The sequence below is a fragment of the Schistocerca piceifrons genome, unplaced genomic scaffold (assembly GCF_021461385.2).
Source record: "Schistocerca piceifrons isolate TAMUIC-IGC-003096 unplaced genomic scaffold, iqSchPice1.1 HiC_scaffold_1148, whole genome shotgun sequence".
NCBI classification, from domain to species: Eukaryota; Metazoa; Arthropoda; class Insecta; order Orthoptera; family Acrididae; genus Schistocerca; species Schistocerca piceifrons.
Window position 1 is genome coordinate 95,001 of NW_025726959.1, and position 5,000 is coordinate 100,000.

The 5,000-nt window shown below is 53.3% G+C and overlaps 1 non-coding gene across 1 annotated transcript in view; it reads right to left on the minus strand.

Annotated features, from left to right (window-relative positions):
• The window catches only part of LOC124728285, a 1,909-nt gene extending 280 nt beyond the window's left edge, over positions 1–1,629 (minus strand). The window contains exon 1 of the ribosomal RNA XR_007007291.1: positions 1–1,629. This exon is cut by the window's left edge and continues 280 nt beyond it. This is a non-coding gene — a ribosomal RNA (small subunit ribosomal RNA).
• Between the last annotated feature and the right edge of the window lie 3,371 nt (positions 1,630–5,000).

Genomic DNA, 5,000 nt, shown 5'->3' on the forward strand with positions numbered 1-5,000 from the left:
CAGCGGGTTACCCCGACCTTTCGGCCTAGGAAGACACGCTGATTCCTTCAGTGTAGCGCGCGTGCGGCCCAGAACATCTAAGGGCATCACAGACCTGTTATTGCTCAATCTCGTGCGGCTAGAAGCCGCCTGTCCCTCTAAGAAGAAAAGTAATCGCTGACAGCACGAAGGATGTCACGCGACTAGTTAGCAGGCTAGAGTCTCGTTCGTTATCGGAATTAACCAGACAAATCGCTCCACCAACTAAGAACGGCCATGCACCACCACCCACCGAATCAAGAAAGAGCTATCAATCTGTCAATCCTTCCGGTGTCCGGGCCTGGTGAGGTTTCCCGTGTTGAGTCAAATTAAGCCGCAGGCTCCACTCCTGGTGGTGCCCTTCCGTCAATTCCTTTAAGTTTCAGCTTTGCAACCATACTTCCCCCGGAACCCAAAAGCTTTGGTTTCCCGGAGGCTGCCCGCCGAGTCATCGGAGGAACTGCGGCGGATCGCTGGCTGGCATCGTTTATGGTTAGAACTAGGGCGGTATCTGATCGCCTTCGAACCTCTAACTTTCGTTCTTGATTAATGAAAACATACTTGGCAAATGCTTTCGCTTCTGTTCGTCTTGCGACGATCCAAGAATTTCACCTCTAACGTCGCAATACGAATGCCCCCGCCTGTCCCTATTAATCATTACCTCGGGTTCCGAAAACCAACAAAATAGAACCGAGGTCCTATTCCATTATTCCATGCACACAGTATTCAGGCGGGCTTGCCTGCTTTAAGCACTCTAATTTGTTCAAAGTAAACGTGCCGGCCCACCGAGACACTCAATAAAGAGCACCCTGGTAGGATTTCAACGGGGTCCGCCTCGGGACGCACGAGCACGCACGGGGCGGTCGCACGCCTTCGGCTCGCCCCACCGGCAGGACGTCCCACGATACATGCCAGTTAAACACCGACGGGCGGTGAACCAACAGCGTGGGACACAAATCCAACTACGAGCTTTTTAACCGCAACAACTTTAATATACGCTATTGGAGCTGGAATTACCGCGGCTGCTGGCACCAGACTTGCCCTCCAATAGATACTCGTTAAAGGATTTAAAGTGTACTCATTCCGATTACGGGGCCTCGGATGAGTCCCGTATCGTTATTTTTCGTCACTACCTCCCCGTGCCGGGAGTGGGTAATTTGCGCGCCTGCTGCCTTCCTTGGATGTGGTAGCCGTTTCTCAGGCTCCCTCTCCGGAATCGAACCCTGATTCCCCGTTACCCGTTACAACCATGGTAGGCGCAGAACCTACCATCGACAGTTGATAAGGCAGACATTTGAAAGATGCGTCGCCGGTACGAGGACCGTGCGATCAGCCCAAAGTTATTCAGAGTCACCAAGGCAAACGGACCGGACGAGCCGACCGATTGGTTTTGATCTAATAAAAGCGTCCCTTCCATCTCTGGTCGGGACTCTGTTTGCATGTATTAGCTCTAGAATTACCACAGTTATCCAAGTAACGTGGGTACGATCTAAGGAACCATAACTGATTTAATGAGCCATTCGCGGTTTCACCTTAATGCGGCTTGTACTGAGACATGCATGGCTTAATCTTTGAGACAAGCATATGACTACTGGCAGGATCAACCAGGGAGCTGCGTCAACTAGAGCTGAGCAGCCGGCCGCCCGGGAGTGTGTCCCGGGGGCCCGCGCGAACACGCAAGCGTCCGCTCAATCATTCTGCAAACAGGAGGAGGCTGAGCTCCCCTGCACAATACACCTCGAAACCCTCTCAGGTCCCGGCGGCGCGCAGCGCCGTCCCAAGTACTTGGTCGGGTTCGAGAGAGGCGCAATCGCCCGGAGTTAGGCGAGTAGACGCTTTCGGTGCGACCACCCGTGCTCCCAACTGAGCTTGCCGCTGCCGACAGAGGCCCGGGAGCGTGCTGTCGTGGCATTGCCAGCGGGAGACAACACGCGCCACCTACGGTGACCGGCAGCTCCAACGCCAGCGCCACAGAAGGACAAAAGCCCCACTTGGGTGCCGAAGCGAACTCTCCCAGCACAGCGCACGCGCCAACACATCCGCACAGCTGCGATACAAACCACCAGCGAGAACCGCTGGGGCGACCGAGCAGCAGACGGCGTCGCGGCGCCGAGCGCCGGGCGGCAGCGCATCCTCAACGCACACAGTCCTCAATCGGACCAGCACACTGAAGATGTCCACCGCGCTTCGCACCGGGCCCGCGAGGACCTACTTTGGCCGCACGGCGCCGCGCGCAGGGTGCGCCGGCGCGCAGCTGCGACGCCTGCCGCGTCCGTCGGCCGGCGCGCCTGCCACTGGCCGCCCCCACCAGCCGGCTGTAGCGCGTGCGCCCACGCACCGCGCGGCCAGCACGCCGGGAGGCGCCCCCTCACCGGCCGGGGACGGTCCCACCCAGCCACCGCCGCGTATCGCTTCACACCCAGATGCCGTTCAGTTTCGTCGGCATGGTGGGTATCGCTGGAACAACCGGTTAGTACCTCAACCTATCGTCGCCATCACCGATTCACCCCTAGCGAGAACAACCGCACCACAACAGGTTACCATTTGTTCATTTGCGTAACTTCACCAGAAAACGCAGGCGTCCATCGCCATTTGCAACTTCCACGATTATTGCATGCCTGTGTCAGGTGTCACGCCACACTACGTCTGCCCACATACACGCAACAAAATGTGCACGCCTAGACAATACGTGGAAGGTGGCCCCCGTACGTATGCGATGTCCATTGCTCGAACGACTGTCAACCGGCCTCTGTAGCATGTCGCAGATATGGAACGCGGTGCACCATGCCATCACGGTGTGTGAGGAGAGACGACTAGGTCCGAATACATCAACAGACAGCTCATGCTGATCGCCATCCACGGCGTCCGTTCCTCCCACACGTCTCTATGGCGTACCACACTGCAATCCAGCTCTCATAGGGAGACGACACGTAGCTGCGTGCACAATATTTGCACTGTATGGTCCGCCGTTTTTGGGCGCAGTCGTTGTACGGTCACACATGTGCCACGATGTATCATTCAGTACATAAGGACGAATGTGCAGTACAGATTGTGGTTTACGCGTACGACATTAGCGGACAGTTGACACAGGCCGCACCACAACGTAGCCTGAGTACGTCGCATGCGGAGGGCATTGAACATGCAAAGTTCTCACCAACCAGCTTGCGAAGGCAGGGGGCAAGGTGGGGACGTGGGGAGGGGCGGCATGTACGTCCTGCTGCCATCCACATTACAGTGTACAGCAGGAGCATGTGGAAAGTGAGCAAGACTTGCAAGGTGTTTAACATGAAGCGATACACAGGGGAGCGGGGAGTGCGAGTAGCGAACTATATTGCGAGGGTTGCGGGTGGGCAACACTACACTAATTGAACGAGTCGTATAACAATTACAGAGCAGGTTTAGGCGACAACGTGGGTTACGTTAGGCGACAACGTGGGTTAGGTTAAGGCACGACGTGGGTTAGGTTAAGGCACGACGTGGGTTAGGTTAAGGCACGACGTGGGTTAGGTTAAGGCACGACGTGGGTTAGGTTAAGGCACGACGTGGGTTAGGTTAAGGCACGACATGGGTTAGGTTAAGGCACGACATGGGTTAGGTTAAGGCACAACATGGGTTAGGTTAAGGCACAACATGGGTTAGGTTAAGGCACAACATGGGTTAGGTTAAGGCACAACATGGGTTAGGTTAAGGCACAACATGGGTTAGGTTAAGGCACAACATGGGTTAGGTTAAGGCACAACATGGGTTAGGTTAAGGCACAACATGGGTTAGGTTAAGGCACAACATGGGTTAGGTTAAGGCACAACATGGGTTAGGTTAAGGCACAACATGGGTTAGGTTAAGGCACAACATGGGTTAGGTTAAGGCACAACATGGGTTAGGTTAAGGCACAACATGGGTTAGGTTAAGGCACAACATGGGTTAGGTTAAGGCACAACATGGGTTAGGTTAAGGCACAACATGGGTTAGGTTAAGCACAACATGGGTTAGGTTAAGGCACAACATGGGTTAGGTTAAGGCACAACATGGGTTAGGTTAAGGCACAACATGGGTTAGGTTAAGGCACAACATGGGTTAGGTTAAGGCACAACATGGGTTAGGTTAAGGCACAACATGGGTTAGGTTAAGGCACAACATGGGTTAGGTTAAGGCACAACATGGGTTAGGTTAAGGCACAACATGGGTTAGGTTAAGGCACAACATAGGTTAGGTTAAGGCACAACATAGGTTAGGTTAAGGCACAACATAGGTTAGGTTAAGGCACAACATAGGTTAGGTTAAGGCACAACATAGGTTAGGTTAAGGCACAACATAGGTTAGGTTAAGGCACAACATAGGTTAGGTTAAGGTACAACATAGGTTAGGTTAAGGTACAACATAGGTTAGGTTAAGGTACAACATAGGTTAGGTTAAGGTACAACATAGGTTAGGTTAAGGTACAACATAGGTTAGGTTAGGTTAGGTTACACGTTGTTGTAAGGAAAGGTGTAGGGGGGGGCGGGGGCGGCAGGTTCGTTGATAGTGATTATAGTAAGTGAATGCTTGTGACATGATCAGATTTGTCACGTCAGGATGCACCTTTGGCTTATTAGAGGCGGCGCTCCAATTCTATGCTTGTGTCAGACCTGTGTCTTTGACTCATGTCATTGTTTGTGCGCTGTGACAGGAGGTACTATTGTGATGTTGGGTGCACCGTTGTATAGGACATGTGTGGGTGTTGGTGCCTGATCTGCGCAATGGTGGATGTCGAAAGGGTGGGATATTGTATTTTCCGCATGGACCTCCTGGTCTGGTTGTGATAGTGTGGATTGTGTAATGTGGCGGAGAGGATGCACTGGATGTTGTTCCATGCTGGTGCTTACATATTGTATGTGCGCCCGTTAGAAGCAGAGAGTGGTGCGTGATCAGAGTGGCTGGCTGACGTGTGGTTCCCATTGTGGGCAGACTCTTTCAGCATGTATACGGACAGTTGTATATATATT